Below are 14,578 nucleotides of genomic sequence, written 5' to 3' on the forward strand. Positions count from 1 at the left end.
GTATAAACAAGACAGAAAAGTTAACTTAAGTATAATCCAATATCACTTATGTACTGGATCTGAATCCCCAAGAATTGAGTCTTTTCTAAACCTCCTCTTATAAATATTCTTCCTGTAAGAAACTCTGTACCTTTGTGTATGTGATTACACAAAGGTACAGAGCGTATGTGATTACATAGTCATTTAGACTTAGGAATTTGTTACAGTAAAGGGTGTATTCCTGTCTGGATGTACATGGAAATCTCAAGCATGTTAGGATAGAAAAAACAGACATCATCATCTGTGTCAGCACTTCCCATTACACTATTTTCAACTCACTTAACCAGAATGTGAGAATACATGATGGCCACAACCCGTGCCACATCACAATTTCACACAAGGATTCACTTTGCCTTTATTCGTTTTACAGTAAGGTTAGCACTAGTGAAAGATGCAAACTTGACATCCCTTGGGACTGAAATCCATAATTTATCCACAGAGCAGTTGCAACTAACATACTTTAATGCTGTTCTAGGGTAGTTACATCTGCCTACTTGGTGCAAGTTGTTGCAAGCTGTATCAGTCTTTGTTGTCAGACTGCGGCCGAATGAGGTAAGTAAAGTGCTTAAAACGGTCTTCTTTTCTTCCATCAGAGGTGTGCAAAGCCATTTTCATGCCCCAAATTCAGGTGTGAGCAGCAGGCTCCTGCTTTCACTTTCACAATTTGCAGAGTCCAATGCTTCAGTGTAAAACTGGATTCAAATTCTGCAACCTCTAATAAATCAACACACAGTAGTAGTCATCCTCAGCTGTTTTAATTCCCCAGTAATTCCAACTCGTTATATATACCCTAACATTCCCCTTTGCAGTCTTCAGAAGAATCATTTGCTTTTTTACACAATATGCCCTCTTTCTTTAGAGTGTTTTTGAATTTTCTGCTTTCTTATCCCTCCCCACATCCAGCACTTTGGAAGGCTTCCCACTATGATCCAATTCTAATAGCAATAGTACTTCACACCTGACCAGTGATCTCATCCATTGAAGCCCTCCCAGTTAAATATTTATTTCCAAATTACAGCTGGAGAAATTAAGTCACAGGAAGGTCAAGGCCAACATCTTCAAACTCAGCCATATAATGCCATACCAATAATCTTCACAATTTTTCTCCATTTTCTTTGTCAGAATGTTGACAAGATTTAAATGAAACTTCAGTGTTTTGACCAGCTGTAAAAAAGACATTGCTCTGTTGCATATTGTGACAGATTCAGAGGAAAAGTTTGCTATCTATGGTCGTATAAGTGATTTGTTTGGAGAATTGAACAAACAAAGAAAGGGAAGAAAAATTGACAAATGTATAGTGGCTGTGGAGGGCATGGACTTTTTTCCTCATGTAGGGGCTCTGGTTCAGGAATACTTCTCCTAAATAGTTATACTTAGCCTCTTTGTTCCCTGTAGATCTTAAAGCACTCTACAAACACTGAGAGCTAAGCATTAGTAGAACTGTGTGAGATGGTAGAGTATGGCATCTATCCCATCCTTATTTGTTTTCCTGTTTTCAGACCCTAATAGATTGTGTCCTGCTGGCGAGATTTGCCAGACTGCACAGAAATACTTCAGATAGCTGAATGAACCTCATGGTAATTGATCAGGGATTTTTCCATTGATTTGTGGTTATGGTGGACTATTTTCCTCCACTTCACTCTGTGGCAATAAAACTGAAATAGACACTGGCTATCCAAACTGCAAGCAGTGGTCTAGGAATTTCTGTCACAGGAGATAGCTATACTTACAAGTTAGAATGATGCTACTGGTACAGAGTCAGAGGCCAACAATTTTTCCCCAGTAGTTGGCTCCTCAAACTAAAAAGGGATAGTTGTAAGCCATCTCACATGGATACCTGAGGTGAGACAGGGTGCTGGTGCAGGGCAAACTGCTTCTCAAGGAAAAAGACTGATGTTCATAGGCCAACTACATTTATTAGACTAGCCTTTGGAAATGCTTTATACACAGCTCTCAAGCTGGATTTACAGGTGTACTGATGTACAGCCCTGCAACGAGATGGAAGAGGGCTTCTGTCAGTCATTTCCTGGGGCTATAGGCCTGGTGGAGTCCAGAGAATAGCCAAGACAAGATGCTGTCTCAGACCCACCTACTAGATCCAGAATGTCCCAGAACACTGCCAGAAGCAGGGCTCTTCTGGAGGGCAGGAGGATGCAGAACTAGGTCTGCATTTACTAGGGGCCCTCAGCGCTGTGGTATTGCCGAGGGTGGCATGATGGAGCTTGCTTTCCAGCTGCTTTAGGCCAACTTCTGCTTTTCCTGTGTTGTAGTCTAATTGGATCTTGTCTACTATTACCATGTCTAACTCCCCCACTCTGTCCTCGTTTCCCCTGCAGGCTTCTTTACATGTGAGATGCAGCCTCATTCCTCTACTTCCCCAAACTCCTCTGATGCAGACTCTTCCCCAAGCCCCAGCCTTTATCTCCACAGACCACACCCACTCTTTCCCATCCCTTTCCCCAAACTCATCTCATTCTGTCCCTCATCCTCTTCCACAAACTGTCTCTCAGCCCAGCCTTTCTTCTCTCAAATAGTTCTGTTTTATCTTTCCTTTCCCCACATAACTCTCAGGTGCGCCTCCTGTGCCTGTCTTTCCCAGCTGCCTACCAGCATTAACAATGTGTGGGGAAATATGCTGCCCCAGCAATACTTCTCCAGCTTTGCAGAGCCACAGAACCAGCAGGAGAACCCATGCAAGGAAGAAATGGTTGCGGTCTAGAGCTACAGCAGGAGGGAATAGAGTGGACTCTGCTCCCAGAAGTCTACAATAATAGCTGGTCCTTTCCTAAAAGACAGAACAGCTGGATGGCTCACAGAAGATTAGGGTTGGAAGAGACCTCAAGAGGTCATCTAGTTCAACCCCCTGCTCAAAGCAGAACCAACCTCAACTACATCATTCTAGCCAGGGCTCTGTCAAGCCAAGCCTTAAAAACCTCTAAGGATTCACTAGGTAACCTATTCCAGTGCTTCACCACCCTCCTAGTAAAATAGTTTTTCCTAATATCCAACCTAGACCTCCCCCACTGCAACTTGAGACCATTGCTCCTTGTTCTGTCATCTGTCACCAATGAGAACAACCTAGCTCCATCCTCTTTGGAACCCCCTTCAGGTAGTTGAAGGCTGCTATCACACACCCACCCTTCTCTTCTGCAGACTTAATAAGCCCAGTTCCCTCAGCCTCTCCTCGTAAGTCATATTTCCCAGCCCCCTACTTATTTTTGTTGCTGTCCGCTGGAATCTCTCCCATCCTTTCTGTATTGGGGGGTGGGACTGGATGCAATACTACAGATGTGGCCTCACCAGTAGAGGGGAATAAATAGAGGGGAATAATCACTTCCCTCAATCTTCTGGCAAAGCTCCTACTAATGCAACCCAATATGCAGTTAGCCTTCTTGGCAACAAGGGCACACTGTTGATTCATATCCAAATACAGATTGTCTGGGAAAGGCATAGAGCTGGCCAGGAAATGGCTTTCCCATTCTGTGAAAACTTTGGAGATTATGAAAAATGCCCCATTCCTGATTGGGATGAAACAAACCTTTTAGATTCCCCCCCTTTTCCCAGTGAAAAACCAGACACACCTCCTGACCCCCATCGAGAACAGCCAATAGCCTGGTGGTTAGGGCACTCCTCTAGGGTGTGAGAGGTTCAAGTTCCTGGTCTGAATCAGATGGAGCAGGGACTTGAACCTGTGTCTCATCCTCAGGGAATGTCCTGGCCACTGGGTTATTGGCTACTCAGGGGTGTCGTGGATCTTTCTTTCTAACTTTGACCAGAAATTCGTTCCTGAAACTTTTCCTGACTAAAATTTCATCAAAACTCATACAGTCCCACAAAAAGTTTAGCTTTTGGCAAATCAGCATTTTCCAGCACTTTCGCTATAAGCTCCCCATCCACCTCTAGGAAGGAATGTGTCTTGAGTGTACACCTCCTGGCCAACTATATGGGACTGGAGCACTACCCATGCTCCCAAGGAATGCCCATGCATTGCAACAGGTCTCCCTGGGAAGAACAGCGGGGTGCACATCTCCATCAGTTTCAGCAACTGCTGTGGTTACATTTTCTGGCAATGAGTACTAGACTGAGGTGGTAAAGCAGCAAATGGATATAGGCAGGGTAAGTGATGTGGTGGTCTTCTGCTCTTATTTTAAAAATAAACTGGCAAGGGTACAGTGTTGAACAGGCCATTGAGGAACAGATTGTCTCTGATTAGCTGGTGATGAGGTGCTAACATAACTGACCTGTCACTGCTCTTAAATTTCTATTTTTTCCTTTGTTATTGCAACAGCTTGTATTAGAAATAGTGTAAGAGAAAAATGCGGTACTTTCAAATAGTGTAAGAGTTTGTATCTCCAATAGAGGCAAATACAAATAGGCCTAGACAGCATGCTCCCTTGCTCACATCTGGGAGACACAATGTGAATATTTGGCTTTTTGCAACTAGGATAAAGCCATCGCAAGGACAGCCTGCATACCTCTGGGTCAGATGTTGAAGAGGAGTGAATAGATGATCATAATGATTCCTTTTGCCAAGAGCTCCCTTAACCTTTAAGCCAGCTGTTAATCACAGTATAATTTACATTATCTGTTCTCTGAATCCACAGATTCTTCACTACCTACAAATTTCTATTCCAAAAGGCTTCCTTCCTGTTAGAAAATGTAATAAAAAGATGTATCTTTTTCTGCTTTGGGAAAGAAGAGACATTTGCATAAATACGTTATTGGATACAAAATTACCTTGGTCTTCAGATAGGCCTTGATAAACATTCTTAGAGTATTGTGAAAGCTATTTCATTTTTATTTTAATTACAATGAATTACTTGTTAAATGAAAAAAAAAATCTCAAATAGCAGACTCGAATACCAAGCTCTTTCCCTTCAGGAACCAGTTTATAGCCAATCCAATGTTATACAGTCCAAGCCCATTTTATTAGCATATTATCTGTGCAGGTTATTCAGTCAGCTGTGCACTTTCCAGAGATAAAGTGACATCATTTCTCCTGTTGTGGATGCTACACTGCTTCCAATTTTTGTATAGATAAAAGCAGGTGGTGGAGTGGGGAGGCATCATGAAGCTGTATTTTCATCTTTGACTAAGTTAATGTCATGAGCTTAGATTCTTAAGATCTTTTATGGGATTTTCTGACAGTCTGGAATACGTTATACATAAAGGCATAGAGTTGAGTTACCAAAAATGCATAAGTATTTGAAAAGATTTAGATACATGAATAAACTAACTGAACTAGAACTGCTGAGCATTTTATTACTACTTACAAAGAAAGGTTATGTTTACTATAAGGACTTCCTTTAATGTATGGCAATTGAACTGTTTCATAAGATTTTCTAATTTAAAGCAAGCAAGACCAAAGTAACTTGTTGCTGCAAATCTGAGTAAGCCACAGTATGTCAGACTTTGACAAGCACACAAGGACGTATTGCTGTGAAGCAAAGAATCCAAAAAAATTATTTGGGGTCACTGTTATTCCCCTTCCTTTTACACACTGAAATAAAAGACTTAAAAATTTAGCTCTACCCTCTCACCCAAAGTTCTGAAGCATGAAACATTGTAAATATTGGATAGAATAAAAAGCAGTTTTTGTTTGTGCATCAATTTTTTATATCCAAAATTACACACCGTTGGAGACAACATTGTTAAATGCTGGATGAGCTTGATTTCCCAATTTCAGCACTGCTTTCACCACCTGACACTAAACTGAAAACCAAGAACCAAAAATAGTAGCAAAACTAAAAGCTATTGGTCATGCTCTTCTCCCCTGAAAGTTGGTGTCATAAGCTGCTAGACATTTTTTAAAACAAAAGTACAACCCTTCCTTTGATAGTGGTGTATGCTGCATCTAGTTCTGAAAACATCTTGCAATTGGCTATCTACAGTAACTCTTTTCTCAGACCATTCTTGTTGTTCCAATGAAAAGTCGGTATGAGGTGGGTTGCTGTTGGAGGTTGGCAAAGCCATTTGAATATCAGCAGCACACTCCAGACCTCTGGCTTAAACTCTAACTCTAAGCTGAAATTGTTCTTCTATATGAAATTTACATTAGTTTTATTTTTGCACATCTTTCCACCTCCATGTTTGGAAGTAGAAATGCAAAATATACCATGAGAGGTTTCAGGGAGATTCAGTGCAATATTGTAGAGTTTGGAAGTTCAGATACTTCAATTAAGCTGTTTGATACTGCTTAATTGTGAAGCTCTGGAGGCTCACCCATCGATCACTAGTGAGTAAACAAATCTCAGCTACTCTGAGTTCTGAAGTTCCCCCTGTCCTTTGAGTTCTGAGGTTATGTGGGATTTCTTGTACTGTGTTCAAACACACAATTCTGATGTGTCCTCTCCAGCACCAGATACTGGATATCTAATTAATCCACTTCCCAACTCCTGCTAACTGCAGGTATTTGGTTACCCTTTAATGACTGAGTTATTGGCAGCAATTATTTTACTATCAACTTAAAACATTTCTGATTCACCCAAAAATACCATCGCTATATTATCTATAAATACTATAAATGGCAGCCATTTTGAGATTGACTAGAGGTATTAATCCTTAGGCTGTCACGAATGTCTACAAACTGCTTTCAATAATATTGATTTGGCTGTCAAAATAGGAAAAATGTCAACATCTCAAACTATCCAATTATAGTCTAGAAACCACACTACTTCTTGCAGGGGAAACAAAAGGTCTGTTTCTTACCATCTCTAACATAACTCACTGTTGTGTGCTGAAGTGAATACATTATGATAGAGATGCAGCTTAATCCAATGTCACCTGATTCAGGCAGGAAAAAAGTTCCTGGGGTAAGAAAATGCCAGTGTTATTAAACACAACAGAAGGAATCCTCTCTGGCATCTTTAAAGTACATTCAAGCATTGCAACAGATTTTCCTGCTGAACAGTCTTTGAGAATATGTCTACACAGCATCTGGGAGGGAGCAGGAGGCTTGTGTTAGCAGGGCTTGCACTAGTGTGCTAAAAATAGCTGTGTAGATGCTGTTTTGACATTGCATCTCCGGTTGGAGCTCAGGCTCTCGGGCATTGGGGGAGAGAAGGGGTGGGAAGTGAGCTAGCTCTACAACAGTAGGCATTATGTTGCACTGCTAACAGTGACTGAAGTTTGGGTCTCAACCTGAGCTTACAGTGCTAGGAATGTAAATAGTATCTATGGGATGGGGGGAACTGCTTAGCACTGATCTCTGCCTTTCTTTCCTTGATAGACAGACAAAGCGGTATGGCGAGGGTTCAGAGAAACTGCATACAGCCCTCCATCATTAGGAAGGACACTGTGATGGAAGGAAGGAGGAGGGGGTGGCGGCGGCAGTGGGGAAATGAGTTCCTTGCCTCTAATTTCTCCCACTATAAATGCCTTTTCATACACACATTTTTGTATTCCTTCTGAGTCTATTGTATGAACAGGCAAACCTGAAGATATTTTGCTTCAGGTTTTGCTGTTGGACAAAAATGTTGTAAATGATGGCTGAATTTTTTGTAAATGATAGACAATGGGATATTAACATATATTCATATATCAAAGAAATACATCCAAATCTCACAAAGCATATTAGCCTCTGCCAAGCATGACATAACCACTTACTTCACTTTAAATTAGGGCTATAAAAATTAGTCAGTGCTTAATAAGTGTATTGAACACATATTAAGAAAATAGCTACTTGGGTCTATTTATAAGTATAATCCCATTTCAAGGTCTCTGTCATGGCCCTTAGATTTCTCCTTTAAAAGGGTCTACTCAAACCAATTAATTTTGATAACTCACTTGCCCCACATTTTCAGTCACTAACATTCTTTGCTCAGTTACCATGATGCATCTACAACAGTGTTCTAAATGGCCACTTACTGTGATGGCTCAGACAGATGATAGTGCCTTTCGTGTAAAGACAGCTAGCTCATTTCTGCCCCTTCAGTAAAGGCTGAAAAGTCATGGCTACCCAATGGCTGCTTTGTATCCTGTGCAAAATGAATTGATGGTTTCAGTCCAGTTCCAACTGGTTATGTCCACATCACAAATCTTCAACAAAGTTGGCATTGTTAAAGGTATTCTCAGAAGATGATTAAGGAATGAATTGGTACAGAGAATGAATTGCCTTGTCACACCTAAAAATCAAGAGTGAGACTCAGTGGCAGGCTGATATGGAAAAACCTTGTCCTGCTGTCCCTTTCCCGTACATGCTCTAAGAATACACTAAAGACAGTTTTCCAGGCCCATCAAACCAATACTCTCAGCAGCACTACATTCTCTTCATTAATTTTAAAAATCCCATCTTTGCTGAGATCTCCCTCCAGAAAGTGAAGATTTATCACTGGCACCTAGAGGAGTTCCATAAAGGGGGTTGGGGGGAGGAATGCCTACCAGAATAAACAGACTCCTCATGTATGATCAATAGTGCTATCAGTGAACTGCCTGGCTTGCAGTTACAATGGAAGTGTGTGACTGATTTGAACAGAGACTTATGCCGGAAAAACCTATGGTGGTGTCCCACAGGCTCGTGCATGGAGCCTAGAAATCTGTGGAGGATTAGAAGGCAAAGGACACAGAAGAATCACTAAATTGTTTTAGCAGAACAAAATAACTGTTGATTGCTGTGATAATGTTTAGATTACAGTACTCTGAATCTTCCTTGGTGAATCTTTCTCACACGCAGTCAAAATAGTTGAAATTAGTGCTGGAATCAGACTATTGCCAGATGTCAGTCCACCCCTTCCCCTGCCAGTGCAGGACTGGTCTTGCTGGAGTGTTGTCAAGCTAAATGTTAAGCCATTCCAATGATGGCATTTCCACTACAGTAGCCTAACTCCAGATTGCAGCCTGTGTAGGCTTCACAAACCTTAAATTCATGAGATTTGTTGGGTAACAGTTTCCTCTCAAGGCTCAAACAAACATTAACAGCTGTGATTTAGCCACAGCACCCAGTCTTTGGTTTATGAAGTTTTCCTGAGGGAATTGGTAATTTTTTCCATCCCAGCCCCTCTATACTGTCTCCTTAGTTCCCACTGATGGAAGATCATGGCTACAATAAAATACTTACAGGTCCCAGAAAGCTTTCCTGGGCCCTTGCTACAGTGTAGTTTGGAGGATGAGAGGTATGCAGGGCTCCCAACAACCAGAAAACCTTTCCAGGACTTGGGGCGGTTGGCAGACAAACCAGGTTATTCCCAGACCTGAAGATGAGGGTGCATTAATTCAGCACTGCATAGCATTTTCAGGAAGAGCAGTTCCCCCACCAGACTTTTTAAGATAAAATAACAGATGAGGAGTTGGGCATTGGAAAGAGTCTTTGAGTTTTTCTACTGGACACCTGAAAAGAATATGCAGGTTTAAAATGGACTGAAACTTAGCCCAGAAGAGAGCCTTTCAAAACATTCTTTGGTAGAATCACAGGTTTTGTTGTGTTTCAGAGTAGCAGCCGTGTTAGTCTGTATCCACAAAAAAAACAGGAGTACTTGTGGCACCTTAAAGACTAACAAATTTATTTAAGCATGAGCTTTCGTGAGCTACAGCTCACTTCTTCGGTTTTGTTGTGAACATTTTAGCATTGGCTTAGTTTTTGCACCACTTCCCCTGAGCAACTATTCTACGTCCAATAACTCTTGCTGTTGAGAAAATACACCTAAGTTGCTCTTAATTTCTATCACTATTATTATTAGCCCAACATCTTTGGGATGCTTTAAAACAGTCTCACACTTCTTTTGTTTGACCAGGCTACACATATTCATCTTCTCAAAACTCAACCCTCAACTCTTTAATCAAGTTTGTTGCTCTTCTCTGAATTCATAGATCTTTCAGGAAGTTCCCTCAGCAGCACATAGTGCTCCATATACAGTACTATCATTATCTTATACGCTCCTATCAACTCTCTAGCTCAGGGGTCAGCAACCTTTGGCACACGGCCCATCAGGGTAATCCGCTGGTGGGCCACTTGACATTTTGTTTATGTTGCCCATCTGCAGGGCCGGCTCCAGGCACCAGCGGAGGAAGCATGTGCCTGCCGTGGCACATGCTAAGGGGCGGCATTCCGTCCATTCTTGGGGCGGCTCAGTCCAGGTGGCTTTTTTTTTTTTTTTTTTGCTTCGACAGTTCGGACAGCAATCTGAGCAGCTTTTTTTTTTCAGCTTGGAGCAGCAAAAATGGTAGAGCCGGCCCTGCCCATCCGTGGGCACGGCACAGCCTCCCACAGCTAGCAGTGGCCACAGTTTGTGGTTCCTAGCCAATGGGAGGCACAGGAAGTGGTGGCCAGCGCTTCCCTGGGGCTCACGCTGCTTCCCGCAGCTCCCTTGGCCGGGAACAGTAAACCACAGCCACTGTAAGCTGCTGGGGGGGCATGCCATGCCTGGCAGATGATCTATGTAAACAAAATGTCTGATGGCCCACCAGTGGATTACTTTGATGGGCCATGTGCTGAAGGTTGCCAACCCCTGCTCTAGCTGATGACACAATGCCTCTGCAGCACAAAACATGCTTTTTTTTTTCCTATTTCCACATCACACTAGACAACTTTGTTCTCCATTACCACTCAGGTCTGAATCAGCATAACTCCTCTCTAAGCATCTGCCTCTCATTAACAGTCTGTGTTCTGAATTCTTTTCTCCCTCAGTATCTTAGCTTATTTTCCCAGGTGGAATCTTTTATTACCTGACCATTTTTCTAAATCTTTTCTATTATTTCTATGTATCCACTTGTATCTGCAACACTGTGAATTTAATTTAATATGCTGTTTACCTCTTCTTATTATTTAACATCTTTATTAATGATCTGGAAAATTGGGCCTACCCTGATGTATCATGGAAGAAAGGGTGAACAACTTCTCCTTTTCAGCTCAATCCATTACCATTTATAATTATTTTGTTTATAGTTCTTCAGCCTGTTTTTTTTCCATGTGACAGTGTCTGCAAGAACTGCCCTCGTTTTCATGGTTACTAACAGATGATTCCTGAATACTTGTTTCTTTGTCAGATTCTACAGCACTGTTACTGTGGCAAATGTAGCAATTTCCCTTACAAGCAGCATTTATTGCAGCTCTTGCCTTTTCTGCCATATGCTGCTAGTTTGGAAGGCAGTTCCCTGACCAACCTTCCTCGCCCCCAACTATTACTTTATTTCCAATACTGGATACAGTAAGAAATCTTCCACACAGTCTTTTTATCTGGTCTCTCTCTGTCTAATACACAGAGCTGTGTGCATCTCCTGGAGATATTCCCACTTGGGAGGATGCTAAACTGATTCTCCCCACCACTTGCTAATGCCAAACTGAAACCAAAGTCAATTCCTTACAAAATTATAGCTGATTAAGAAAAAAAGCACAGTCCTCTCCCCTCTCTCCTCACTGAAGTGAGGGTAACACCCTTTCACTATCACTTCTGTCATATCCTCTCATGAAGACTACTTTCTATGTTGTTGTAGCTGTGTCAGTTCCCAGATATTAGAAAGTGAGGTAATATCTTTTATTGGACCAACTTCTGTTGGTGAGAGAGACAAGCTTTCAAGCTTTTCCTCAGGTCTGGGAAAAGTACTCACTGTCACAATAATTTAAAAACAAAACAAAACACAGTTTAACATGACTACTTCCCAGGAAAGGTAAATCATTGAAAACCTGGGTTTGATTCAGATGGGCTTGATTTTTCATCCAGCCCTCATCAGTTAAATTAAAAATAAAGTCACACTAAAGTTGAGAAGACTATGCTGTAGCATGGAAAAGGGCCTGGTGACACCAACACAGCAGACCCATGATGGAATGTCTTTGGGAGCCTTTGCAGGTGCCAGAGTCTTGTGCTGGGGTGTTGGCAGCCCCTCCAGGGTGGCAGATTTCAGAGTTAAGATATCGGGGGCCAGTTCAAACCTCTTAAGATATTGTTTCAGGCTGTGGGCACACACAGGCAGTTATACACCGGTCACATTTTCAAACTTCCTTCTCAGCCACAAAGGATGCAAACCATTTAAAAAAATAAAAGCTGGGATTGATTTAATAGAAGTTTGTCAATTTGAGACAGTCTGAATTAGTGATAGCCTTTGAGTGCTTTTAATATATCTCTATAAGTTTGTGCTAAAAACAGTAGTTTTTTTATATCCAAATACTTACAGGCTTTGCAGCAAGAACAGGATTAGTTTTCCATCTTTGCTCATAAAATGCCATCTACCTATGTAATCTGTGAGGGAAGGTTTGAAGCCATTAGAAGAAAGTAATCTCAGAGAATATCCTTAGTGCCTGCACGATATCCTTTCAGGAAAGATTGTCCATCTTTCTGCCTTGACAGTAGCACTAATTAAAGCATCATGGAAGTGAACTTTATGTTTAAGAAGGCATTTTTATTCTAACTCCCAGACTTACATGCTCAGTTTTTAAGAAGAATTAGCTCTTGGTTTGCAACATCTCTTAACTATGCTCTTTCAAAAAATATTGTGGCTGAAGTCTAAGGAGTTAGGATACATAAGTCTCTCCAGCTGTTTGTGTGAATAAAAAATAGTGTTAGCATTTTAGAACCAAATTACCTATTTAAAATCAGTGGACAATTGATGACAGTGGGACTAGATGTATCCCTGAGAAAGTTGTTCCTTTGCTTGGTTGCACTCTAACTCAGATGTTCTTGTTCTGGAAGTTCTCAGTGAGGAACGCACGTGTGTCTTGCACGCAGGGGCGGCTCTACAAAGTAGGCTGCCCCAAGCAGCGCGGAGCGCTGCGCCGCCCTTCCCCAGTCCCGCGGCGGGTCCCCTCTTCCCGCGGCTCCGGCATCCTGGGGAGGGCGTCATTTGCTCGTGGAGCTCCGCCAGCATGCCTGCGGCAGGTCCACCGGAGCCCGGACGAGCGGACCTGCCGCAGTCATGCCCGCGGAGCTCAACCGAGCCGCGGGAAGACGGGACCCGCCGCAGGCATGACTGCGGCAGGTCCGCTCGTCCCGGGCTCCGGTGGACCTGCCGCAGGCATGCCGGCGGGAGCTCCACCGGAGCCAAATGACGCCCTCCCCAGGATGCCGCCCCAAGCGGGCGCTTGGCCCGCTGGTGCCTAGAGCCGCCCCTGCTTGCACGTGTGTGAAAAGGATTGAGAAAGTTGATGTAAAGTGAATACAATTTAGGAATAAACTGGCTCTGCCACATTTCATGCATTTGAGGTGGCATAAAACTGTACTTCCTCAGGAACAGCTCATGTGGAATGTGTGCCTCTAAGCGTATGTCTGTATAGCAGTCATAGAATTTGATTGCAGTTCAAGAAGAAGTACCTGAGCAAGCTAGACAAATCTAGCTCCAGTAACCGGAGCTGTAAAGCCAAAATAGTACATGTTTTAAGGCAAGCAAGCCCACCTGGAACCCTCAGTATGGTCCATACTGAAGGCTGTGCTGCCACAGCTGCACTGCTTTAGTACCTGAGCTAGCAAGAGTAAAGCTAGTTCAGGTCTGTCTCCTCGAACTGCAAATCACACCATATGACAGCAGTCTAGATATACCATCAGAGGTACAATTACCTTTCTCTGATTCCCTCTTGCTGTCAAAGGGGATGCCTGTACTCACAGCAAATTATTCCACCACCACCTCAGCTTCTTGGTCACCTGCTGTTTTCACCATGATGATGGTGGCTAAGCCAAGATCCTGTCCTCTGGGTCTAGGGTTAGCAATTCAATAGTGAGTGCACATGGCAATCTTACTGCTATGGAACCAGCCCCAAATTCAAGTAGCCCATGCACAGGCACTGGTAGTTCTTACTCCCCCTTATGCCCATTGTACATACAATACAACCGGGATTCAGAATTCTGCCCACAACTCCACCAAGTTCAGCTCATAACTGAACTATCTAGGACCTCAGCTGTGCAGCAAATCCTTCCAAACCTCTGGCTAATAAAAAAAAACCAAAATACAAACTACTAAAAAAACCTCAAATGAGAGATTGTTTAAAGAAACTCATATGACATTTAACACATTCCAGCTATGAACTCAGAATCCACCAAGAAAACACAATATCATCCAGAAAAGCCAACTTACCCCAACCCCACTCTTCCTCAGTCCTTGTGACTATCTATGGGAATGAGGAGCTCTCCAGTCTTCCTAATTACCATCCATCATTGGACATATCAAGAGCAATCATGGACAGTGACTGGAGCCAAGCAGCAGGTCACAAAATGTCGACTAAAACCCTGTTTTCTCAGAGCCATTGTTAGCAGAGACCTTCCCCTCAGACACTGCTCTCAAGCCCCCCCACCCCCTAGTGAAAGTTTTTTCCAACTGCCATGGAATCTTGACTCCACTCAACTGAGCACGCTTTTTGTATTGTGCAGGCTCATTCTGCTCCAGTGTCTGTCCCTTTCCCTACAGCTCAGCAACGGAAGGGGGTTTCACAGATATAAGTCCAAGTTACAATCTATTCATTATTGTGTGTGGGGGGGTATATTTTTCCTTACCCATTTAGGAGAGATACTGTGGTTTGCCAGAAGCAGCGGCGGCTCAGGGCACCAGCACTCCAAGTGCGTGCCTGGGGCTGCAAACCGTGGGGAGGGGCCCTGCCGCTCCTGCGAGGGTGGCAGTCAGG

The 14,578-nt window shown here is 42.8% G+C and overlaps 1 long non-coding RNA gene across 3 annotated transcripts; it reads right to left on the reverse strand.

The window, feature by feature from the left end:
- Positions 1-414: 414 nt before the first annotated feature.
- Positions 415-14,241, reverse strand: LOC120371372. Of its 3 annotated transcripts, XR_005584309.1 has the most exons (6): positions 14,035-14,241; positions 12,143-12,209; positions 7,906-8,015; positions 6,748-6,846; positions 4,515-4,686; positions 415-753 (listed from the first exon to the last, which is right to left on the reverse strand). It is a non-coding gene; the product is annotated as an uncharacterized LOC120371372 (long non-coding RNA). The 3 variants fall into 3 exon arrangements; XR_005584308.1 differs by lacking the exon at positions 6,748-6,846; XR_005584310.1 differs by lacking the exon at positions 6,748-6,846 and having other exon boundaries at positions 7,906-8,162.
- Between the last annotated feature and the right edge of the window lie 337 nt (positions 14,242-14,578).

The sequence above is a fragment of the Mauremys reevesii genome, linkage group 9 (genome assembly GCF_016161935.1).
Source record: "Mauremys reevesii isolate NIE-2019 linkage group 9, ASM1616193v1, whole genome shotgun sequence".
In the NCBI taxonomy this organism is placed as follows: domain Eukaryota; kingdom Metazoa; phylum Chordata; order Testudines; family Geoemydidae; genus Mauremys; species Mauremys reevesii.